The sequence below is a fragment of the Talpa occidentalis genome, unplaced genomic scaffold (assembly GCF_014898055.3).
Source record: "Talpa occidentalis isolate TD23 unplaced genomic scaffold, MPIMG_talOcc4v2.1 talOcc4.6, whole genome shotgun sequence".
NCBI classification, from domain to species: Eukaryota; Metazoa; Chordata; class Mammalia; order Eulipotyphla; family Talpidae; genus Talpa; species Talpa occidentalis.
The window spans coordinates 46706032-46733287 of record NW_023604972.1 but is presented as its reverse complement, the minus strand read 5'-3'; the positions used below and the strand labels follow the sequence as shown (position 1 = coordinate 46733287).

Here is a 27256-nt window from a genome sequence, read left to right as displayed (position 1 = left end):
GTGGTAGTGTTGAAGGAAACACTGGTCTTCTCAGCTGACATCTTCTTGCCAGTGGAGACACATTCATTAATGTAACAACTCCCACTGCTGCTCTTTTACTTCTCCAGGGAAGTGAAGTTGCTTATCAGTAACTGATGAGTTTGAAAAGAGAAAATATGAGTGATTTAGCCCTTCCCCTCTCCTTCCTCCTGAGAGTGAGACTAGCCAAAAAAAGCAATGCTGGAAGTCTATAAGGGCAGCATCCTCAAGGGGAGGCCCATGGCTGGTTAATGCTGTCTCTAACAGTGTGTGCAACCCAGTTCTGGGATTCTGAATTTAGTTTATTATTGCTACATATGTGAGTCATTCCTCCAAGATAGCTTTTATCAGTAATAAAGCTGGTAATGATACACATATTGCACAATGGTGTTTCATAGATGATAGATGGGTGGATGGAGATAGATGAGATAGATATAATATATATTGTGCAATTGATGCTGAATTGGACCTCAGACAGGGAAAGATAGTAACCCCTCATACCCCAATATCAAACTCTCAGATCAGATGGAGGGAGAAATTATACTCAATGTATAATTCACACCTGAATTTTTCTCAAGAGCTCAGTAAGTGCTTGCAACTCCAATAAGTAGTATTCTCATGCATATTTTGTTGCTATGGAACGTGAAGCTTAGTAATGTCTCCAAAGTCACCTGTTTAACAAGTGGTAAAGCCAGTATCAAATCCCAGCCTGCTATACCAACTCTTGTCTCCTTTTGCATGTAGCTACCTCATTCCTTATTAAAGAGAAGCAGTGCAGAGTCCCTATCTTTAAGGAGCTCCAACTTAGAAAGGATAGACTGGTCTTTCCTACAAACACAACTCTGATATTTTGAAATGCCTCTTAAAGGACTCATATTCCTGTGAATATGGGATATTCCTGTGAATCATAGTTGATATTTCTACCTGGTAATTGATCTAAATGTCTACTACGAGCTTTACTCAATAGATAGAGAAATAATTTAAAATGTACTAAGGGAGGAGGCTTGTTATTTAAAGGAAATAATGTGTAAAGCATAGAGTTTGTGAAAAATATTTATCCATTATGTTTCATTAAATAAATTTAAAATTTAAATGAAGGATGTTATTACAGCATATCAATTTTGTAACTATTTTAATGTAATTACTTTTTAATATTTACATGATATCAATATTTATATGAAAAATTAAAGTGTTATTCTTTTATTATCTTTAAAATTAAAAGGTTGTACTTAACTAGACATTTTCAAAGGTCACACACCAGCATTATTCTATTTATTAATTTCTTAATTTTGCAAAACAGTTTATAGTTGTCAAAACATTTTAGCAGGTTAAAAAAAGACACTTCTCCAAAGAGGAAATGCAAATGGCCAAAGGTATATGAAAAAAATGTTCATCATCACTTGCAATCAGGGAAGTACAAATTAAAACCACAATGAGATACCACCTTATACCAGTAAGAACGGCTCATTTAAAAAAAAAAAAGGAAACAACAAATGTTAGCAAGAATGTGGAGAAAAAGGAACTCTCCTACACTGCTGGTGGGAATGCAAGCTGGTCCAACCATTATGGAAGGCTGTGTGTGGAGGTTCCTCAAACTACTAAAAGTGGAGCTTCCATATGACCCAGCAATTCCACTCCTAGGTATCTACCCAAAAGTCACAAAAACATTAATTCAAAAGGACACCTGCACTCCTGTGTTTACTGCAGCACTGTTTATAATAGGTAAGCTATGGAAACAACCCCAACGCCCAAAAATAGATGACTGGATCAGGAAGATGTGGTATATATACACAATGGAATATTATTCAGCAATCAAAAAAAAGATAAACGCATGCCACTGGCAGCAACATGGATGGAGCTGGAGGGAATTATGCTCAGTGAAATAGCCAGAAAGAAAAAGAAAGATATCAGATGGTTTCACTTATAGGAGGAATGCAGGGGAACAAAATACGGGACCAGGAAAAAAAATTATTATAGTAAGTTAAAAGACAGGATTAACAGGCAACTATAAATCAGAGACACTGTAGGAGAGAAGGAGAGAGAGGCATCAAAGCAGGGGAGGAAAGAGCACAAGGGAATATGGGGACAGTGCATGGGTAAACTGGAATTATAAGGGCACTAAACCTGAGAGGAGGAAGCATACATTGTACAAAAAGGAAGAATGATGTAAAATATATATAAAGTAAAAAAAAAAAAATTTAGCACGCATTCATTAGATCCTGACAACAAACCTAATTAGGTAGAGAGCAGCTACTATTATCTCCATGCTCCTGGTGAAAAAGCATTATAGCTCAGCTTGCAGAATAGAGAAGCATAGGGCCAAAGTTATCTCACCCCTCAGCCCACATACTTTCCACAACATGGTAATGTAAATCTTGAATTCTAGGTCTATATAGAGCAACTGTCTCCCCTTCAACAGTTGGGGGAAGGTAGCTCAACAGTACGTGAGGCTTACAATCAACTTAAATACTGAGACTATATAATCAATTGTCAGGGCTGTCAAAAGAGTTTAGTGCAACAAAAAAGGGTAGGATGGTGCTCTTAACAGAAGGAAAAAGCCAAAAACAGAAACAAGGAAGCAGGATTTGGATTGACAGATTAGGCCAAGGGCCCAATAATTTGTACCACCTGCCAGATCCTGATGTTCAGTCACTACCCTCCTCTTACATGGATTCAAGGAGACAGTTGTATGTGCACATTCTTCAAAATGCAGTTCCAAGTCATTCCATACACATAGAGGAAGGAATGAAAAGTCAAAGACACTTAGGGCATGCCAGGAGAAAGTGAGAAGCATTTAAGGACAACCAGTGCTCTGAGCAAGAAATAGAGCAGTTTGGGATTCAGTATGGGGACAATTAAAGATTGTTTTTAGAGTATATCCTTATTGTGTGGGGCCTTCCTGGTGGCACAGGCGGTTGAGTGCCGCACTATGAAGCTGTTTGCAGCCTCTGCAGCACGGGTTCGATCCCGGCCGGCCAGTGAGAATCCCACATGGCGCGGCAGACCTCTCCTGTCTTGCCTGCTGCTCCCCTCAGCAGTGTATTTCATCAGTTTGCCTGTTATGTTCCCCACTCTGTCTCTGGTGAATCCTCTCACCCTCCAGTGCATTTAGCCTGTACCCCAGCACTTGTATAAATAAAAAATTTTTTTAAAAACCCTCAAAAAAAAAGTTACCGTGCGGATGTTGGGATGAAAGTTCAGGGGTTCAGCTTCCCAATAAAGGGAAATTTATATGTATACAAAATAAATTTACTGTACCTTCATAATGTTATCAAAACTCACCTTTAAAAAAAAAAAGTCAAGTTAGAGGTATGTGGAAATGATTACATGTGATCTACACCAAAATAGTTACAATTTTTTGCAGAGGCTTATTCCTAAAGTTTTAACATACATTACCATTTTTAGAAGTCTTCAGTACAGTTCAGTAATCTTATGAAATAACAGGAACTACAGGAAATTTTTTCATTGAACTAGATAAATCACCAGAGAAGTGCCCAGATCATACAGACCAAGGAATTGTCACAAAGTGAAAACAACTGTGTAAATCATGCTCAACTCAAGAAAGGGACCGTTGGCAGTATCCCAGAAGCCCCACAGCCACTAACATCCCTTCCAACACTTATTGCCGAAGTAACCACTATCCTGACTCCTCACCACAATTTCATTTTGCATGAGTTTTTCATTTTCATCTTAAAAAGGAAAGTAGAGTTAGAAAATTGCAGTGACCTTTCCATGATCACAGTTCTCCAGTCGGCGAGAATACAGAATCCCTGCTCAGTGCCCTGTCTTCCATCCCACCAGTCATATTTTCCTTCAATTTCCTGGGGAAAAAAAGAAGTGTTTTTGGTACTCTGTTGTTCTTGACCACTTAATACTAAAAAACTGCAGTAATAAACCTGAATACAGATGTCCAAATATGATTATTACATGAATATTCCAGACTTACTCTGGGTTTATTATGCCTGTAACTTTGTTATGAATGTAACTCATACTGAAAAAATAAAATTCCTTACCAATTTTTAGTCCTTATGTTACACAGTTAAGTAAATACATTCATGTCATCTTTGGAAAGCAACATGTTGCTAATTTTCCCCCCAAATCCTGGTGAAATATTATCTAAATGGGAAAAACTTCCAAAGAAGTAACTACAATAGAAAAATAAACAGTACAATTCTGAAACAACAACCCAGGTAACAAAATTAGCATCCCAAATAAAGAAATAATGACTCTTCTAAAAAGATAATGCAATTGAAATTCAAATCTCCCTTTATTTTCCTCTGATTAGCTGACATTCAAATGAATTGATTTTATAATTTCCTTCAACTTGTGGAAAAAGAATGTCATCTCATTACTTTTTAAGCACATAAATTCACAATTTCAATTATACGCAGATTAAACTTGGTCCAAAAATTACCTAAGAGAACCAAAACACTTTTTTTAATATAGAGCAATTTTGTTACTGATCTCATTTTGGTCAACAGATCAGAATTTTTGTAATATTTCATGGCTTTTTAAAAAGAGAAATGATGGCTATTCTGCTAATATATTTCATATAGCTGCAGATAACAAGTATACAATAACTAAAACTATTAGATTATGCAGAAAAAAATCTTATCCCTACAATAATGACTAAGCAAAAGGCTTTACTTCTTTAATGCCAGCATTAGAAAGTAACTAGAAAATAGAAAAAGTAAAAACAACTTCTGAATAATATAGAAAGCCCATCCTTACTAGTATACTGAATTATTCAAAAATATAATGAAATTCTAGGAAACATCAGATGTTGCAGGAACATGAAGATAATTTTGTTTTTATAACCAATTTCAGGCATATAAATACTAGAATCCTTTCCAATTTCTCCCCTATGAAACTGAAGTGTCACCAAGATTTACAGCCCCTCAAGTTCCCTTTTCAGAGGAACATTCATTTACATAAACAGATAATCCTAGATAAAAATTTCCATTAGACAAAGGTGAAATGGATCAATTTTCTCTGCCAAGACAAATCTTAAATCTTGAACAGATAGGGTCATTATTACACCAGCCCCATTTCAGAAATAATGTATTTTTAAAAAATCAGCCGATAGCAGCCATTTCCAGCTTTCCAATTATCTTTAAGAAAAGCTTATTCTGTGGACAATAAAGCACATTACTGCACAATATGATACAGTCCATAAAGATCACAATGTTTTATGAAAGGTTAAAGAAAGCTCAGCACATTTAGGGGAATGTCATAACCCACAAAGTCTTTCAAGACTCAGCTGAAGCCATGGGCATGCTGTGCAAATATTGTGCTAGGCAATGCAGTATTCCTTTCTCAGTATCAAAACAGAGAAGAAGAAAGCATATGCCAGGATGATTCTATTGTGGATCCTGGGATTCATACAAATAAGATGGGAGAAGAAATCAAATCACAAGAGATAAGTCTCCTCATTTTTGAAGCAATCAGATTCACTCATAAGGGAGTTAAACGCTGACAGGGAGGCAACTATTTTCTCTGCACCGAGTGGCCCGCTTTCCTTTTTTCTCTTCAAGCAAGTTTTTATTCTGTTCCATTAATATTAATAAAACTGGAGGGAAATAAGAAAATTTCCCTTGATGGCCCCTCATCCTTTGTAAGGGATGTGAGTAGTGATACTACTATGATTAAGGAAGGCAAAAAAATCCTTAGACTGATGATATAAGATGGTTTCAGAACAAGGGTATGGCGATTTGGAAGTCAGCTCATATATTTCTTCTGTAGCAACAAACAACCCATGAAACAGTTTCAGAAGTTAATGCTACCTTATCAAATTAACTAAGAAAAATTCACTCTATAGTGCGTATTGATCACCTCTTATAGGCCAGGCCACAAAGGGAAGAGATGGGGGATAAAGGAGACTCAGTCTCAGTCTCTGAGGCAATTTACACATATCATGGGGTGGGAGGTAGACTACATTTAGATTAAAATTAAAATGGAGAACAGGGACAAAGATGATTAAGTCAGATTCATTCAATTTACAAGAGATTTATTCAACAGACAGTGTGATCCTGTGAACACCCAAAATAGAAGATTACGTTAAATAAGTTTTGAAGAAGTTTGAGCGAATCACTAATACTCATCTCACATTATCCAGGGATGACAAAATAGCTGCATTTTTTAAATGTGATGATATGATATAGCAGAGTCTACTGAAGTTTGTTATTATTTCTAAAACTTACTTTTTAAATAAAATTCAGTACGTTCATATCAAGTACACTTCTATATTATATAACTAAAACTAAATGAAGTGTAGGAAACAGATTGTCCTTGATACCATCATAATCCAATCAAATATTTAGACTATAGCTGAATATCTTATTTAGAGTAAAATCAGCAGAAGCAAATATGCTCAGTATAATCTTCTAGTTTGGTACACCATTTGAGAGATGTGTCTTATTCTATAGCTAAACTATAGTGCTATAACAATATACCAAACTAGGTAACTTGTAAACAGCAGAAATTTATTTCTTACAGTTCTGCAGGCTGAAAATCTGAGATCAGGGTACCAACATGATTGGGTAAAGGCCCTTTTCCAGGTCAGAGACTTGTCTCCTCAGATGGCAATGGGCCAAAGCTCTCTAGGGTATCTTTTATAAGGGCACTAATATCATTTATGAGGACTCTGGGTACTTGGATTTCAATATATGAACTAGGTGGGGAAGAAGGGGTCACAAACATTCAGACCATACATAGCAAGACATAAAGAGAAGATAGGGAGAAGAGTAACAATTACTATATTTTATATTTGCAAAAGGCCAAAGTTTCCAAGTGATTAACCAAAATAGCAAAAGAGAAAGAATGAAGTCCCTTAGTTGTCATTTGAATATTAGAGATTAACAGATTTTAAAAAATAGATATTAGATTGTGTATTTCTAGACTGAGCTGGTTAGACTGAATAAAAGGAAATACCTTCTCTTGAACATTCTCATGTGTCACTAAAGAGAGAAAACCAAAACACCTCTCCAATACAGTTGCCCATCCTGTACTTCTTGCTGGTTCTATAAATACTTCCCTCCTTTCTTTCTTTACCTGCCCAGAAAAGGCAACATCAGAGAAGTCCAGATAAATATCCCTTCCATGATCATATAATTCATGCATGCCTGTGCGCAAAATACTTGGTAGAACTAGAAAAGTCTTCAGCCATGCAATGTTTGGGGATGTGGGATGGAAGTGCCTTGGTAAGTATTTGTAATAGGAGATGGTACCTCAGGGGACCAGACTGTGTTCTAACTAAGACAAGGAGAGAAATATGTTTGTCATTCTAAGATGAAGGAATGTCGGTCTAGGAGGCAAGCAGCAGAGAAAAGGCCAGTGAAAGAGGAGTCAGAGAGCAAAATGTTAACTTGGAGGTGAAGATATCAAAGGCACCTTCAAAGGTGAAAGAAAACCACACAGTAGACAGCCAAGAGTCAGCAGAAATCTTGAGGAAGCCTGAATTCTAAAGGGCAGTGGGACCAGAGGTGAGAGGCACCTACCTTGTTCTTAATGTTGGTGAGGCCCCAGTTGTCAGTGTGGAACAATTTTTCTAAGCTGCTTTTTGCTTGCAAGAGAGCTTACCAAGATAAGTTGGTAATGGAAAGTGAATGAGGAACTGTGGCATCACTTTTACAAGTACACCTTTCTCAGAGTAAATACACCTCACATGACATTTTAACTTTTTATGTGCATGTAAATAGCTATTATTTCAGTTGCTGGAATATTAGTCATAACATCTAATGATGTGGAGATTGTTGCCTTATAAAACTCACAGCTGGGTAGCTACATGGCTCAAGGCAAAAGCCTATTTTAAAATCCATTGCTTTAGGAGGGGAATGTTTATTAAAACATTATATCTATTAAAAATATATGATGCATCACTGGTCATACTCTGTTGCAGTGCCAGCCACAGTTTTTCCAGCAAGGTTTTCTGAGTTGATACCTGAAAACCTGGCAAGGTCCATGGCCTCATAATTTACCAGTCCATCAAAAAATAAATAAATCCCAACAACTAGAAAGTAAATCACAAAGGTGCCTGCACAGCAGCCCATAAACTCATGTTTACACAGGCTCCATAGGGGTAGCTGTTGCTGTCAGTCAAATATTTCTCAGCTGGGAGGAAAGTAAATGATCAAAAAGGAATAAATGCTTGATCTCTCTGTAACAGAAGTTAAATGAATTAATAATAAAGATATGGTGGGTGGGACTGATATTTGTAAAATACAGAAGTGAAACAGAAAAATGGGCTTAAAACAGGGGTGATGAGGGCTGAATAAACATGTAGAAAGAGTGGTAAACTTAGTGAAATCAAGTTTAAATCTACCCTCAGTAGGTTTCTCAAAGTCACAGAGGAAAATGGACTGTTCATCAATTTAACAGCAACCAACTACGAATAACTAAGTAGGGATAAAGAACTTCCAAATAGAGACTCCTGTCTTTTGTAAGGCAACATAAATTCAACCCTGCTGCCTACTTTTGCTTAAAAAGATTCCTTTTTTAATATCATACATATTTAAAAAGATTCCTTAATCTAGGGATTTTATGTCACCAAACTAGTTGATGGAGATATGTATTTGGTTTGGAATCCAGCAGCAGTTCCACAGATATATGCCACCTTGATACAAACCCTTTAATTGTGCTTATTTTCCTTTCTGCTACTGAACTTTGCAGAATTCTAAATACATACTCTTCCCATCAGACTAAACAAAGGCAGATATAAAATGATCAAAGAGAGTGAGTGGGACAAGGCACTTGGAAATTATTTTCAACATGCCTGAAAACACAGATTTACAATAAGGCTCATTTTTTTAATTTTAACTATTTTATTTCTCTATTCTTCAACCTCATGGGGTGTAAACGCAATGAAAAACATCATTACTGGAAAGCGGAACTAAGTAATTTAGTAATTTTCACTAACCCAATGGCATAAAACCTATAAATTTCCCTCTCTGGACTCCATGTAAGTGTTCTATTGGGTGGTAGACTCACTCCTCTGCTTCCCTCTGTCCACACTCATTCACTGGTCTGTAGGACAGCTCTGATGCACTACACAGCTCCCTTCTGCAAGACCAAGGCACTCATTTACCCTGGCTGCCTGCCAGTCACAGTAGAGTCCTTCTGGGATACTGACATCTGCCAAAATTAAGTAAACTTCCCTGAGACAAACATACATGCAGTGACTAGTCAACACGTGGATATAAAGGTCCAGTATCCTCACCTCAGTGTAGCACACCTCTGAAGGGTTTTCTAAGTGTCAGAGCTTCATGCTGAATCAGCTGATACTTTTGTTGCAACACAATTCAACTCTCTTTCTGTGCAATCCTGTTTCCCTAGCAAGTATTATTCCTAAAGACTCTCCAATAAATTTCCCGAATATAAACCTATGACTCAGAGTTGACTTCTAGACCCTGACCTACAAACAGGTTCCTCTTAACTTAAAGCAAAATAGGACTGAAACTTAGAGAGAAAAAGCCTCATTGAAAACCATCAGTGTCCATCCATTACCACCCTTTGTGTTTATGAACTCTTCCTATTACTCAACCTAAGAGGAATCCTATTGCCATTGGCCACTTGAACCAAAAAATCAATGTTATAGAAAAGTGGGCCTATGGAAAGGAGATATAGAATAATTCAGAAAAAAAGAGAAAATGTCTCAGTAACATCTCATTGGCCTTCCTGGGCCAATCATGGTCACATTTCTTGAGCAAACAGGAGAAGCAGGGTTGCAACTGAAAAGTTTATGAGGATTCCAATAGGAAGACCAGTTGTAACCAATTTCTACCTCAATAAATTGGTAACTTCCTTGAATGAAACTTTCCGGTGGCCCACGTAGAGATTGTGGTAATTGGAAATGCCAAGGAATTCATACCTGAAAGTGTTGAAAGGTTCAGGTCATCCCACTCACCAAGTCCTTTCTTCAGCAACGAAGTTGAAATAGTTAATATCATTCTCCCATCCTTAAAGTTGTTCATCCAGACTTATTTGGAGCTTTTAGTTTGGTATCCATGATGCATTAGTATCCTATTTCTGTAGTACTCCAAGTTAATATAAATGTAAAAGCTTAAAACAACACGCACTTGTCTTGAAATGGGTCTCTAGTGGCAAGCCTACAGCTGGCAAGGCAGGGGGTTGAGGGGACCAACAGCAACCAAGTCTCCCATGAATCTCTGTGCTCTTTATCTGAGCTCTCTCTGGCTTTCTCCCTCTCACATTGTCTCCTGGTCTCGCCTCTTCTGTAGTCAGACCAATTGTCCTCCATAGCCCTCTATCTCTGAGTGATGCAGCCGGTATTGCCCAGCCTGCAGGCTCAGATGTGCACACTTACGCATGCGCATACCATACCCAGGTGTCCACCATCAGGCATGCATGTGCTGCGCTCACACACCCGAGCACCTTCTCAGCACCATCGAAGCTGCAGGTGATAGTCACAAAAAATAATGGTAAAATGCCTGATTAACTCATTTACCCTACAGGGTCTTACAAATTAAAATCTCAGCCTTGTTGGCAAGGCTGAGATCCTTCTGCAGTCTCTAGGAGAGACTCAATTTCCTCACCACTTCCAGATTTTAGAGGTGCCTACGCTCTTGAAGAATCCTTCCTCCAACTTCAAAGCCAGCAGTGTAGCATCTTCAAAACCTTCTCTCTCTCCACTTCTATAATTAAATATATTGTCATTTTTCTACACAGGCCCTCCTGGCTTCTTCTCATAATGGGCTCACTGTATAATCCAAGATAAGTGTCCCTAATTCAAACTCCTTAACTTAATCACATTTACAAAGTCACTGTTGTCATGTAAATTAACAGTTACAGGTCCCAGGTATTAGAACATGGACATCTTGAGGAAGGGTGAGGAGCATTAGTCTATATGGCTATTCATTTTTCCAAGGAAATGAAAAGGAATTATATAAATCCTCCCAGTGAACTAGTTCTAAAATTCAAGTGGCAGTCTCAATTCATAAATAGTTCATTCTCTTCTCCTCATGCTGCAGCTGCATAATCCAACATCATTGTGCTAATAGAAGTTTACCCATTCCACTACCTGGATACTGTAAACTCAGCTGGGAGGTGACAAATTGTAAATATGGAAGTCTTTCCAAGGTTTACAGAGCTAGGATCACAACCTTCTTTTGGAGGGGCAAAAACTGAAACAACTTTGTGAGTGAAAGTACAGGCAAATATTTACATGTATATAAATTCAAGAATCAAAGAAAATAGAATAGTAGAATTTGATAACTTTCAGGGCTCCTGGAGGGGCCTATTTAACAAATATTTTCACTTTAACAGTGAGAAAATAAGGAGCAAAAAAATTGAGCCAAATTCATGAGTCTCTGTGTTGCAAACTTGAGACTTGGTTATCTGGCTTCTGTATCACTGCCAAGGGAAGAGGAGGGAGGGAAAGGAAGGAAAAAAGGCAGTCAGGCAAGCAAAAAAGGAAAAGAGAAGGAGGAGAGAATTAAAATAATACGGGCATTTATCCTATAGCATTCAAGTCATTTGTTGCATATTATCTTATATCATCATTGCAAATATCCTGATTTTTATAAAAATGGCCTCATTTTTATAGCTCAGTAGTCTAAGACTCTAAGAGATCTGGTATATCCACTCAAGTTCTAAAACTTAATATAATCATATCTCAATAAACAAAGATAACGAAGGTGGTGAATAAAAGTCATCTATAATCCAAAGCCTGATTAAAACAAAACTAGTCAGAATCTGGTAGCAAATAAATTTATATAAACATATTTCCTAGTAATTATATCTAATATTTAGGAACACATTTACCACTCCACAGATGTCCAAAAGTGTAAAAATAATTTTAGTACAACTCATTAGGAACACTAAACATCACATGTGTCACTTGATGAGAAACTGCTAAAAATCTTGCTAAAAACCTAATTTCTATTTGCTTCCTAGTTATTCACTTTTTTTAATGTTGGAACATAACTAAGTTGGGCAGAGAGGCAGTCTGCTTCAGTCTCCCTGGTGGATGTTTGCACTGGTTTGAGATCATTTTTTTATTTTAATGTACTTTCCATTAATCCAATAAAAAGAGAATACAACCCCAAATAATTGAGAACTTGTAACTGGTGGCTGAAGCCATAGACTGTTACAGGTGGTGACCCCTGGAGGGGGTTGCTGGTGAGCATAGTTCCAGAAAAAAGGCTAAAAGTAGGGTGGAATGACTGATAAGTGAATGCAGAAGGGGGCAGATTCATTGAGTCTTCAGTATTTCAGCCTTTTTCAGATCTTCGACATTTGGGGTGAGTGGATTTTGGCCCCCACCATGCCAACCTTTCAGAAGGCTGTTGTGGACCTCTGAAGGTGGAGGCTTTCAGCAGCCAATCTCGGAGACAAAAAGTTCAGAGGCTTTGCAATTAGCTGAGCAACTGAAACTATTCCCAGTTTTGCTGCCGTCACAGCCTGGCGAAGAAGGTGAAGACCTGAAGGCGGGCACCTCGCTAAGCTGCGTGAGTGTGGCCATTTGTGGAGCCATTTGGCCGCTGCAGCTGCTATCTTAAGTGTTGCTTACTTTGCTGTGCTGGGACATCTCAGCAGCTCAAGGAGAATCTCCTAATGTATTTTCTGCTTGCTTTGTGAGTTGGAACCTAGTCTACAGTCTGGCTGCTTCATGTCCACAGTGGCAGGAAGATGCCATCTTAGACATGTGGCCTATGGTTCAGGAGAGGAGCTCTGCGTCCTCAGCGGCGGGAAGATGCCATTTTAACTGTTTTTGTACAGGACTGAAAAGACAATGGACACTGTTTCGGGTGAGGTAAATGGCCATTTTTGGCTCAGTAACTCTTTGTTTTTCCCTGGTTTGTTAAATAAATCCCTTTGTTGTTGTTCTCTGAGCCTGAGTAGTCTTGCAATTGTGTGTGCAGGTGAAGAACTCAGTGACCAGTAAACTATTTGGGCAGCGCCCTTGCTGCCCTGTATCAAACTGACCATGACTAAGAAGCTTGGCTGTAAACTTAGTTCCCAGGATTCCCAAGTCCCTTCTGTTTACTATTAGTTGTATAAAAAGCAGGTAACTCAAACATTGGCTTGCAACAAACTCAGTGTCTTTTTAATTTATGCTACAAAATAGAACCTAAAAGTGGTGCATGAAGTTTTTCCACAAGTTCCACAAACAAGCTTCCACAAACTTCCACAAACAAGCCTTGCCTGGACTGTTGTGCCACCTACCCTATTCTACCCTAGCACACACACACCTTCACCTGGCTGATTCATATCACCCCTCCTCATCAATTCATCAGGCACATCTTCCTTCCCTGTCTCTCTTTGCCTCTGTAGCTCTTAACACAACTGTGGATTGACTCATTATGTGCTAGTTGACTAAGATAGCATTTAGGTACCAGATTCTAGAGTCAGTCTCCCTGGGTTCAGCAAAAGGTTCCGTCACTTATCAGTTGTGGAAACTTGAGCAAATTTCCTAACCTTCTATTCTTTAATATCCTCATCTACAAAGTGGAAATCAGAGTAACTACCTCCCAGGAGTGTTGGGTGGAATAAGTGAGATGATTCATGTAAAGCATTAGCAAATCTGTCTTGCATGTAAAGGTGCTATAGTATTTTTGCTACTATATCCCATGAGCTGTTGATCTTCCCTCACTAGGCTGTAAGATACCTGAAGGCTAGAACTATTTCTGCACAGTTTCCACTTTACTTCCAGTATCTAGTATATATTTAATACATACATACATACAGTACCTAGTATTTCATAAAGTTTTTGAAGGAATAACGAAACAATTCTCAGTATTAACTTCTGGGAAAGAACTAAATCTGTATCTCTCACGGACTCGGTCGAATTCACAGTTTTCCCCACTGGGGGAGTTGCTATCCCACTGCTGCCCCAGCACCCTTTCTGACACTTTCAACTATCTTTTGTTCAAATGGCTATGACACCAGATTCAGAAGAGAGAGAGTTCCAACATACAGTCATTCCAGTGGCTGTAACAGATGTGTTTTTTTTTTTTATTTGTTTGTTTGTTTTTGTTTATACATGCACTGGGTACAGTCAGAAGCACGGGAGGGTGAGAGAATTCACCAGAGCCAGAGCGGGGAGCAGAGCAGGCAGAAGGACCAAAGTACACTGCTGAGGGGAGCAGCGGGTGGCAGGAGAGGTCTGCACGCCATGTGGGACCCTCCTCTGGTGGCCGGGGAGCAGCCGGGGATCGAACCGGCGCCGCAGAGGCCGCGGGCAGCTTCGCAACCCAGCACTCAATCACTGCGCCACCGGGGAGGCCCTGTAACAGATGTTTTGCTTATTCATCTTTCATTTTAAAGTTAACAAAAAGCCATGACTAAAGCTTAGGTGACAACAAAGTAAGCTGGCATTTAAATGTAGTAAAAAATCCAGTAAGCACAAATTCAAAGTCAGTATCCATCAATAAGGAACCCCAAAATAAGAATAACATCAAAACAGCAATGAATACTGAGATACCTTCTAAGGAAGCACCATGGCTCAGAGGTGATAAGCACACAATGCAGAGCCTGACATACGGGTTCCAAGGCCAGCTCTATCATTCCTGGCTGTGAAATGCTGAGCAAGCTTCTTAACTTTTATGTTTCCATGTCCTCATCTGAAGAATGAGGATAAAACACAGAATCTTAGGGCTACGAGAAGGACTGAATAAGTAACTTTTTGTAACAAATTTGGAACACCTAGCAGCACGTAGAAAGCATTCAATAAATGTTGCTTACTTTTGCTAATTCAAAGAGTGTTATACCATTGTTAAATTAACATTTAAGTGTAGTGCCAGCTGCTGGATGAGGACCCATGGTTCCAAAAAAAAAAACAATAGAATCTGAAATAGAGAAGTCTATTACCCACAGGTGCTAGAGAAACTACATGCACTGTACTTCCTCAAAGGGCCACACAGGAGGCAAGACAGGAGCAGGCAGAGAGAGTGCAATAGGATCTGGAGCACATCTTTGTAAGGGTTCCTGGGTGGAATGCTTTGGGGTTTCTAGGTTAAGTCCAGATTGGTTAATTCAAAGCAAAAAGAACAGGATTTGATAAGCTGCATGGGGGTTCTTATCTAAGAGGCACACAAAGGGAAGATCCTTCAATATGACTGTGAACCCTTTTAAGGCACCCATCTTTATCAAGGCAGGAATCATTACCATCTCTGCAATGCAGAACATGGACATGTAACCTCAAATTTCCTTCTCAAGTGAGGCTTTCCTGTGAGAATAGGAGCTTCCTATTAAGATTTTCTAATAAACAGACATCTTTTTACCCATCTTTTAACCCTTTATTTATCAAACTTGAATATATCTGTGGATCCAAAGGGTTCATGGACTCCTGTTAAAGAAATTCTAATCTTCATACTTATGAAAAAGCTCATAAAATTTTGAAAATTGGGATTTATCAAGATTTTAAAAATCAGATCCAAATATATCTCTCATTGGTTCAACAGCTATCACTTTAGCGCCAAGTACATGCTAGATACTTCACCAGGCACTGAGGATGAAGAGATAATCATCTTTACCCACATAATCATCTTTACCCATCATTAACCACATGGATCAATGCATATACTTTGGGACATGGATAAGGCAATTTCAAAAAAGTCATTTATCCAAAGCTATAGACAGTAATAAAGTAAAATACTGCCTAAAACAATCTTTTTCTGACTTTAGTACAATGCTTGCTTTTAAAAAACATTTTTAAATTCTTCAAATAGTTGGAGTTTAGAAACTATGAAGATTATTGCTCAACCCTAAGGGAAAATCCAAGATAATCCATAAAATCTTAGCTTTCTTAACAAGCTAAGGATATGAATAAAACTAAATTAATTAAAATCTACATAGTAATGATGCCATTCTAGGGGAGAGGACCAACAAGTATTTCATTACTTTCTGGAGTCACAGAAGGCAGACTATACCATAGAGGGGGATAAGAAGAAACGATATGAATCTTAAGCTATTAATACCTGTGTATGGAATCACTGTGTATTCCTAGGAATTTCAAAGAACCCATTCACTAAATGAGGCTCTATTCACCTGCCAACACTTCACTGTAGACCTTCATCAAATACATAGGGGTATTACACTGAAGACTGGTGAAAATTCAGGAGATTTGAGCGACCTATCACAGAAGCATATGAGGACTTCCCTTAGTACAAGGCAAAATTTCAATGAAGGCTGGGGTTAGGGCATAAAAGCTAAAAGAAATTTCTTTTTAAAGGCTCAAGCTCTCACCCAGGTCAAGTCATATGCAACCAAAGTGAGATATGAGATTGGATAACAGAAAAAATTTTCAAGTCACTGTGGACTTGCATTAATTGTGAGGCAATGGATCCCAGAGGCTAGAAGCAGAGCGTCAGGAAAAAGAAAGATTTCCTGAGGTAAATAGAGTCAGGATAAGGAGAACAAAAAGAATATCCAAGCAACCAAAACATGAAGAAAATTTTGAAACCCTGCCAGTGCTTAGATTAATGACAAAGTTCTGATTCTGTCCTTAAAACATTTTGTTTTGTGGTAAACTAATCTAGCTAAGGCTGGAATAATATGCACACACCTCAAATATACATCAGATTCACCCAACCTTTCCAAACTATGACTGATAGAAAAAAGGATGCTCCCTTTCCTTGGATAAATGTTAATTACATCAATCTTTAGTTTTTTCATTCACAATGACCAACATAATTTTTTTTTTAATTATGAGACATACAAAGCAGAAAAAAATAATCAGAACAATAATCAAATGAGAAAAAGTCAACAGAATTTTACTCTAGGGAGCCCAGGTGTTAAATGTTTCAAGAAATAATTTTAGCATAATTATGATAACTATGTCAAAGAATTTAGCTTAAAAAATGCATGAATTCATAGAAATGTCATCAGAGAAAAGAAAACCATGAAAAGGAACCAAATTGAAATGTCAGGAATGAAAAAAATAATACCAGGAATGAAAAATACATAAGCTTAACAATAGATTATTGAGAACAAAGAAAAATAGCAGTAGAGTTGAAGATAAGTGATTAACCAAAATGCAACTGAAAAAGAAAAAAAAGAACAGAAAACTTGAAACAGAGTACTTAATCTGTTGAACAATACCATAGAGCATGATAAGCATTAAATTGCATCATAAAAGGCAGAAAACTGGGTCAGAAGAAATATTTGAAGAAATGATGACCAAGAATTCTGTTAATTCCTGAAAATATCAAACCTCCGAATCAAGAAACCTCCAGTTTCTCATTCTTACAAACAATGCTACAATGCTAGGCACACCAAAGTCACACTGCCAAGAACCAGGAGGCAAGAAAATCTTAAAAGTAGCCAGAGAAAAAAGAAACATTACAGACAAGGGGAAAATAATAAGAATTATGTTTGATTTCTTATCAAAAATAATAAAGGCAAAAAGAAAATGGAATGGGGAAATTTCAAAATCATAAAAGGATCAAATCATTAAGAGCACATAAGAACACTAAATGTATATTCATCTAAACAGATTTTTTAAATGCACAAAGCAAAAACTGATTACACTAAAGGGGGAAATAGACAAATTTTTATTCATAGTTGGGAAGTTTAAAACTTTCTCCCAGAAATCAAAATCTACACATAGACCAAAAAATAAAGAATATTTATTTTTTCTTTATAGACTATTTAAATGATTCTATCAATCACTTTGATTTAAGTGAAATTCATAAACTGTACTCATCTACAGCAGACTTGGTAGAGATTTGATAGAGAAAATAAAACCTCAACCATAAAAAAGAATATCTGGTTCTTTTAAAATACACAATATTATTAAAAAGTTCCTTTACGACCATCTACTCTGTTCTTCATACAAAAAGTTCCTTATAAGTAACTGTTGGTGGTAGTGATGTTGATATTGTTATTCATGGTGCTAGCAGCTGTGGCAACAGTAGTACTAGTACAGTGCTAATAAAAGAGGAGGAAAAAGGGGGGGATAAATTAGTTGTTCCTCTATTAAGGGACAATATGATTAATTCCAGTTTTTCATTATTGCAAACATAATTTCATTTCATAATATTCATTATTGCAAACATAAAAATAATTTCATTATTCATTATTGCAAACAATGCTATAGCCTTACTCATACCTCCTTTTGCACATAAGCTTGTATATTTCAGGAGGAGGAAAGTGGAATTTTATGATTGTTAAATTTGTCCTCAAGGTATTACAGAACAGAGAGAGGGGCACCCCATAACCCCCAAACCTGCCAATTCTAAATAGGTTCTGCCATCCACTGCATTGAGACAAAACATACTACAGTGCATAAAACTTAATGGAAAGAAACTTTAATACAATTAGTTTGCAAAAAAAAATAAGACATGGAAAAAAAAATAAAAATAAAAAAAAAATAAGACATGGAATATAGTTTCCAAATCAAGAACCCTAAGTTACCTATCCCCTCATGGGCAAATGTCCAACCAAACTGGGTTGGCCCAATGCAGGGCTACTGCGGCCCAAAAGCCTGCCACAAGTCTAAGGCACTTTCTGGTGGGTAGCCATAGAAAAGAGGCAGAAGGGCCAGCATGTCAGGGACAAAAGGAGCAAAATCATGATAAAAGTTGTCATTGTGATCCTCCCCATGGGTCTCACCCACATCTGTTTCAACCAGTCCAAGACCAAGAAGAAAGTACAGTTTCTTCACATGTCTCTCTGCTCCATGTGCTTCCTCCAGGTCTCCTTCTGGTTCTCCATCCTTCTGCCTTCCTTCTCCAGTCTACTCTCCAGCTTCTTCTCTCCCCCTCTCAGCTCCACCCTCCCGTGGGTAGAGCAGGAAACCTGGAACCTCCCCTTTGCCTGGGGACCACCCTGTTAAAAAAGTGCTTGTACCTACTTGGTCTATGAGCACATAAGGCATTGAAATAAAAATAGATACAGCTTCTGAAATACCACTACAACTGATTCCCTTAAAGTATAATAAATAGTTATTTATTATACCACAGTTATTTATTATACCCACAGTTTAGTGAGCGATAGATATACAAATGATCCCAATGATGGAGTAAGAATCACAGTAGTTAAAGAGTAGAAATTGTCTAAGTCAGGTAAGTTTTACCAAAATAAGATATTTGAACTGAACTTTAAAAAAGTAATTGGCCAAATTGAGAATCAGAAAATTTGGGAAGCGGAAACAACACAACATACCATTAAAAGGGTGGCTATAATTCTCTTCTGATGTCATCTACATAGTTTCCCCAGGAAAACCACAGATCCTGACCAGAGCTGGAAATACTCTTCAACTGATTTTGCATTTTATAAATGATGTATCTGCAATCCAAGCCTAGACTGACTTTCTCCAAATCATAAGCTTGTTAGTAAAAAAACTCAGGACAGAATTCAGTTCTACTCATATTTAGTCTATGATTTTACTACCACAGTGAGTTATTTCTATGAGCCAACAAGGATTTTTAAAAAAGAATACTTCCAACCGTAATAAATATTTTTATGCCAAATATAGCAGGTTCAAATAAATAGTACTACTTTCAAACAATATACAAAGATGATTTTTGTAGTGTGTCTCTAACCCTATTAAACTCTAAAAGGTCTTCTGTTTCAGATTCTGTTTTATTGTTTACAAAGGTTCTTTTGGACTAATGCTTAAAAATTGGCAATCCATAAGTTCTATGTAGAATAATTCTGGATTTACCAGAATATTAATAAATGAAAGCTTATTAAATTATTTATAAAAACCAATAAATTATATATTTCATGTACTCAATATAAAATCTAGTGTGTTGGACACTCTGGAGCTTAACAGAGTACATAAGATATTGCAATTTGGTACCCATTATCTACTCTGCAGTTTATTTGTGTTGCTTAGTAGTCTAATATAAGATATGACTTCTAAAATATCTAGGTTTATATTCTGGATCTATTTACTTGGAGTCTTAGCCAATAATCAAAGCTCTTTAAAGTTTGATTTCCTCCTCCATAAAATGAAATGATATTAGCTTATGAATTGTCATGAATATAAAATGAAATAAATTTAAAGCTGTCAGCATATTGCTTGATACAATATTATATGGATTATCAATAGATAATGGTTGACATTACCATAATCACCATTTTTATCATCATCATCTTGCCACAATGATCTAGATCTGTTTCGTAGTTTGGGTTTTTTAGAAAACAGAGCCTGAATGAAGATTAAGTGTTGGTGTTTTCTTTGAGATATAAAAACCAAGACAGTGAAAGTGAGGGAAAAAAGGAAAAAGAGACAAGGAAGGATGGAAAGCCATGCAAAATCACTTGTTAAACATACTGGCCATTGTTTCATGAATCACAGAGAGATAAGCAATTCTTCCACAGAAGTATCTGCTTGGCCATACAAGGATTCTTCAGAAGAGTTGTGTGTCTGTGTGGTCAGAACAGTCCATGGGAAAGAGACAAATGGGGGCAGGGGTGTTTACTTCCTTCCTTCTACCTTCAGTTTCCCATTGGCCAAAATTAGCTCCATGGGAATAAACATGACCACATTTTCCCCAAAATGTCATCCAGTTCTTTAGGTGGCCACTTAAGATGCCAAATGCCACACCCAGAAATGGGGTTTCATTCAAATCTAAAAGTAATGAAAAGAATCAGAAACTCTGTCTGAATGGTAACCAGTAAGCCTGACTGCACTGAAGCAAATATGGATGGTGACAATGTGTGTCACGGTTGAACCACTGACAGCAGTACTGGGGAAACCAGCATACTGAGCGAATCTGGACAGGACATAAGATCTGCTAAAAAGCCTCTGGTTCTTACATATCAACAGCCTAAAATTAGAGAGCTTGAATATAGCCAGGTTTTACTGCAAAAATGCTACATAACAATTCCAGATTTCAGTGGTTAAAATTAAAAAAAAAATTATTTCTCCTTCACAGATCTCCACATTGGAAGTGGGTTAGGTGGGCTCAATTAGGCTCAACTTGGCTCATGTTCCTCATATCCCTGATATTGGGACTGAGGCAAAAGTTGCTGAGGCTACTTACAGCATGTTCTTCTCATGGCAGATGGCAAAAGCCTAAAAGGCCAAAGGGAACTTGGTATGCTTTTTAAAACCTTAACTCAAAACTGTCACACTGTTACCTCTGTGAAAAACAGCAGTAAAAATTCACAAAACTGAACTTTATAAACTCCATTCTTCTTCTAAATTCTCTAGCAATGCACCTAGCAAAATCAACCTCCATCATTGCTATATTTTATTTCTTTAGGATAACCTGTATTATTAATGCCAAAAGAAGCATGAGTATTTATTTTAACTAATTTGGATTCCACAATCACATTCTGAATACTTTCAGGTATCTCTTCTTCTAAATCATCTTCCTTGTACTGAATCTGCTGATTGAACACAACTTAAATTGTAGTTCATTAGCAACACCATTTGTGCCTATTAACACCCCCAGATAAAGGACATCTAGAGAAATGTAGAACTCCAAGTACTATGCATTCATGACTGGAATTCTAAGCAATAGGGTTCTTGATACCAAGAATAGCCTAACTGTTCCCTAGCCTTCCTCCAAGCCCCATGTGTTTGCTTAGTTAACACTGTAAACTTTTCAAAAATTTTTATTATTATTATTTTTTTTTACTACTGCCAGCACTGCAAAGTCAAAATAGCTGTGGAGGAACAAGCTGTTCTGCCTCATGTCTCATCAACATTCCTTGCTCAGTGTATCAAAATACAGAGAACATACAGAGCAATTGCAACACCTCCAAAAAGTCCCCCATTGGGGATTTTCTTCCTGTGACATTCTGTGACTTTCTCCCATGCACACTTGCCTACCCAGAACATCAAAAGAAAGGTGGGTCTTCTGTTCAAATCCAAATGTCACAGCAAGCAAGTACAGTTTTGAATTCTCATCTGGTCACTTGAAATGTAAAAATCTATTATCTAGGTCTACATAAACTAATATGAAGATTATTAGTTATTATTTGCAAACAACTCCCCAGCCCCCACTCTCAAAGGACCAATTTAAAATTGTTAGGGAAAGTTAATTCCAGGTTCATATAAAAGAAAAGTCACTTAACTAACATTATAATTCAAATCTCCTTAGTCATCCAGAAAGAATTGTGATTTCAAATAGCAACAGCATTGCAAGTTGTGTTATGCAAAATATTTAAAATGGGTCCATTCAAAGAAAGCAAAAATTCAAGGTTGACAAGGTGATCAAAGCATTTCCATTCAGCTCACAGTTCAGTTAATCAACTCTGCCTGTTAACAGAGGAAAAATCAACAGAAGAAAGACCTATTTGTTCACATTTCAACATACATAAAATTAAACATTCAATTTATCTCTTATTCATGGTCTAGATTAATACCCATCCCAATGAAACAGTTTCTATTTGCATAGTTAAAACAAGTGAAATTTTCACCTAACATAAAAACATTTCAGTTAAAATTAGTTTAATATCTGAACGAATACATAATAATTGATAATCGCTACTATAATACTTACAGATGTGTGGCAATACAAACGGCCAAAGAGAATACTTGCTAGAAGATAGTAATTTTTTTAGAATACTGGCAAGAAGTTATTGCTTTTCCAATTAAAGATAGCTTCTTATAGCATACCTTCTTATAGCGCTAACTGCTTATAGCATAAAAGAAGGAAGACTTTCCCAGGTACTCTTTGCAAAAGCCTGCTGTAGACAATTCTGCACAGACACATGGGAAGTCAGTCACATGCCTTATGTTCCAGGAATGCATTGAGACCAGAAAGAGAAAGCTGTAAAAGGAATAATAATGTGGGAAATATATTAAGTCTGAAACTTGAGCAATTGCAAATAGACACCGATAATTTTCTGAAGGCAGAGGCCATGTCTAAAACAAAAAGGGGAACTCAGTAGATTATAAGTACAGTTGTGTAGTACAGAATTTACAAGAGAAAATAGTAGAAAGTCTTATGAGAAAAGACTATGAATAAGATAGACGAATTCTGCACATACCATCTTCTTGCTTTAAAATAGTCCATTTCTATTTTAGAAATTGATACTATAATTTCAGGTTTTCGGGCCTAGTTACCCAGCCAGGAATTGATCCCAGGCTTCAAGGGCAGCACTGAGTCCCAGCCACTAGACCACCATAGGGGTTGGTGGCTCACAAAGTCACAGCAGGAATTTCGCTGATTCTCAGGCAAGCAAGTGAAAAGAGGCAAATTTGTTTAGAGAGATAGCTATAAGGAAAAGTTTATTATGGAGGAAAAGAACAGAAACAAAGTAGGACTCCCAGGCCCAAGGATCAGGCCAGAAAGGGGCAAGGAAGCCCAAGTGGAGTCGTGCCTCAGGGAATATATACCTTCTTTCCCTAATTATTCTATAGCCCTATCAGTCTCTTTGTGATTGGTTAGTTTTCTGTGGTCTCACTCACTCTGTCTTAATGTCTCTGTGCCCAGAATTACATCTTGCATCTCAGTCCTTATCTTAGATCCCTTTTTCTTTATCATCCTTGTCTGGAAATGTCCTGTTGCCCCTATTGCAGGGGTGTTTGATTAGTCCCCTTTGGAATTTGTTGCCTTTATCTCTGGAGACTTCCTTATTCCTCTGAGACTTTTTCCTATTCTATTCTGAACCTAGAAGATGTCCGCTTGCCCTGTGACTCAAAATGAGGCATTAAAAGTCAACACTAGAACCTAAACCTCAGTATAATAGAATACATGTTTTTGAAGTTTGCTGTTTCGGTCACGTGGAAAATTCCTCTGCTGTGGTAAAAGGCTATGCTGTATTAAAACTACCTAATAACATGACTTAAAATAAAAAAAGTGTGTGTTTTCCATCAAACAGCTCTGGCATAAATGATGTAAGAATTATATAAAATAAAATATTAAAAAAAAGATAATTCATTTCTTCTCACATCTACTAGTGAGAACTGAATCACACCCAAATGCAAGGGAATATGGAAAATGTGGTCAGTCTCCTGTAAAGTCATTGTATTGGTGGCTCTCCTTTAAAAACCTACCCTTCACTCTTTTCAAAGTGTTCATGGAAAAAGAGAAAAAATTTCATTGTACAACTAACAATCTCCTCCAAATTTCTGAAGACAGCATAAAAAAAGATGATTTACGAGGAGTACCTTTAAATATATATACATAATAAATATATAACTGTACTTATAATCCACTGAGTTCTCCTTTTTTTTTTAGACATGACCTCTGCCTTCAGAGAATTATCAGTGTCTCTATCAGCAATTGCTCATTTTAGACTTTATGTATATACATATATATTCATATATATATATGAAAATGTATTTATGTTCACAAACTGGTCCTAAATCATCAGAAATAAAAATTCAGTGAAAGAACTATCTGAGACAATCTAATTTAAATTTCTAACACATGAAAAAACAGATGCCCAAAGAAATGAAGTGGCCTACTCAAGGAGCTGGTAAGATAAATAAGACTGGAATCTATGTTTATACATTCTTAGTCTAATGTTCTTCATAGTCTGGCATGAATTAGCTAAAATATGCACTGGCTTTATTCTTCTGAGCGCTCTAGATAATCAGTCAAGAAGGCTTCAGCACCACAGTGGATTTTTTCCCCTCCTAAATAGGTGGTTTGGTTTTCTAGCCAATTCATAAGTCCCAATAAGTACTAATATCATTCTATATTTTAATTTATGTATAAGAGAAGTTGGGAGGGATTTTTAAATACAATTACACTTTTAAATACACCTTCTAGAAAGGGCAGAATAATTTTGATGAAAAGGTCAATTTTCCCATCTAATATATCCTTTTCACTATTTGCTCTTCCTCCATTCAAAAGTAGGACAGTGTATTCATGCATCAAGAAAGGTCTATATGGGGCCTCCCTGGTGGCACAGCGGGTTGAGCATAGGGCTGTGAAGCTGTCCGCAGCCTGTGAAGCATGGGTTCAATTCCCAGCCAGCCAGGGAGATACCCACATGGCACGGCAGACCTCTCCTGTCTTGCCTGCTGCTCCCCTCAGCAGTGTTTTCAGTCCATCTGCCTGTTCCGCTCCCTCCTCTGTTTCTGGTGAATTCTCTCACCCTCCCATGCCTCTGCCCTGTATCCCAGTTCTTGTATAAATAAATAAATAAATCTTCAAAAAGATGTGTGGATATGCTGGCAGAAGCAAAGTGGAAAACATCTTTCATAGGCTTTTTGTTTCAAGAAACTAGACCTGGGTTTCTCAACAGTGGCACTATTGATATTTGGGGCCAATATTTCTTTGATATGAGGACAGTTCTGTGCATTATAAGATATTTAGCAACATTCTCAGCTTACCCACTAGAGGCCAGTAGCATCCTTCCCACTCCCTGGATGTGACAATCCAAAATGTCTCCTGGCATTGCTAAATGACCCTGGGGAGCAAAATTATCACAAGTTGAGAAAAACTGATTTAGGTCCTTAGAAGAAAAAAAAGAGTCAACACATAGACAAATTATATTAGAGAAAGCAGTACAAAAATTCACCCCACTCCCATCTTCAAAACAAGGTTAGAAAAATATTAGCCAATCTGAGTGACCAAGACAGAGGCATAGACCAGAAATAATGAGAACAAACATCAATAAAGAACACAGAGTCATTCCTTGGTACAAGTCCTGGAGAAGTAGCCACATGCCCAGATAGGTTCATGGGCTTCAAGGGCAGAGATTTGCAATCTATTGTCCTACGAAAGTCCTGGGAAGTGAAAACATTACGAAAAAGAAATATTTACAGAATATGTCTACATATACCACAACATGGCATGGGAGCAGCAAAACCATTCCTGGTTACTTCAGAGTGGGATGAAAACAGTAGAGAAAGTGCAGACAAGAAGCGGCCATGTAGATGGGTGCAAAGGTCACCTCTGCAGCTACCAGTGGGAAGCAGGCCAAACAAGAGACAGTTGAGGAACACAGTCTGGCTTGTGCTATTAAAGATCTAATGAACCCCATCTCAACATCACATCTTTCTATTACTTAATACAACTCCAGAGAAAGAGAATGGATTCCTCAAACTGTATAAAGTTACTTTTCTGCTAACTCTGACTTACGAGGGACTGTGTATTTGTTTCCTACATCTGCAGGAAAAAAAGTAGCACTAACTAGGTATAGCTCAAAACAACAGAAATTAACTTTCTTATAGTTCTAAAGTCTGTAAATGTGAAATTAAGTCTCTGGAGAAGAATTTTTCCTTGCCTCTTCCAGCTTTTTCTGATGGTTGTCAGCAACCCTTGTTTTCCTTGACTTATAGGAGCCTCTCTCTAATCTCTGCCCCCACCTTCATGTTTCTCCTCTGTGTGTCTGTTTCTGTTTCTTTTCTTATTGGGGTCCATACCAATCCAGTCTTAAATGGGTTATATCTGCAAAGATCTATGCTCAAATAAGGTCATACTCACAGATTCTCAGAGGACATGAATTATGGGTGGGTGAGGACAATATTCAAGTTAGCTACAGACTATAACAGAAGTTAAGTGAGCTTCAAAAAAAATAGAATTATATTTTGGCCTGTTTTCATTTGTAGCATATGGTTTATACCAATTCTAGGCAATAAAGAAAAAAGTATAACTATCCCAATAATAGCTGTAAATTGTACATTCTAAATCTTGATAGAGGTAAGCCATATCTCTACTATAATTCTGAGGAAGATTTACATTCTACCTTCAGCATACAACCAAACATGTCAAACCATGCATTATAAAAAAAAATCACTGACATATATAATTGATAATTAAAATCTTTTTTGAAAAATTAGTAAGTCAAGTAAGAAGTAAATATGAATAACTTTTAACTCACCTGCTAGTAAAACTGTTATACCACAATTGGCTTTTCCTTTGTTGCAAAATTGGTCAGGTATATCATGGTGCTTAACACTGAGAGAACATCTTCAGTTAGTATAATTTTAAGCTAGGCAGAAAGGGTGAAGAGTAGGAAGCACAAAAAGGTCTTATCAATAAAAATCAAGACTCATTAACTCATATGACAATATACCCAAATTTATAGCAATTCATAGTTTCTTCTCTTTTTATCCATATTACTAAAAACGATTGAGAACATCAGCCTTGCCTCAAGCTGAATTTGACCTGGGAAAATCTGACGGAAAGATCGTATGGTTTATAACAGTATTCAACCTGTCTTTCTGTATTTATCTATTTGTACAATGAAGGATGATAAAGAAGATAAAACTGAAGATGACAAAATCACCTTCCCTGCCACCTGGCAGACTGAGTGGTTCTGAACAACAATGATGCTGTCCTCCCCTCACCTTGCCTGGCCAGCACATGACTATCTCCACCACCAAAGACATATGTATTTACAATTACACAGGTAGAAATTA

The 27256-nt window shown here is 37.2% G+C and overlaps 1 long non-coding RNA gene across 1 annotated transcript; it reads right to left on the bottom strand.

Annotated features, from left to right (window-relative positions):
- On the bottom strand, nt 1-26817 carry LOC129144736 (uncharacterized). The gene is made up of 4 exons (XR_008549237.1): nt 26716-26817; nt 25223-25299; nt 3745-3839; nt 1-131 (listed from the first exon to the last, which is right to left on the bottom strand). It is a non-coding gene; the product is annotated as an uncharacterized LOC129144736 (long non-coding RNA).
- Nucleotides 26818-27256: the final 439 nt, after the last annotated feature.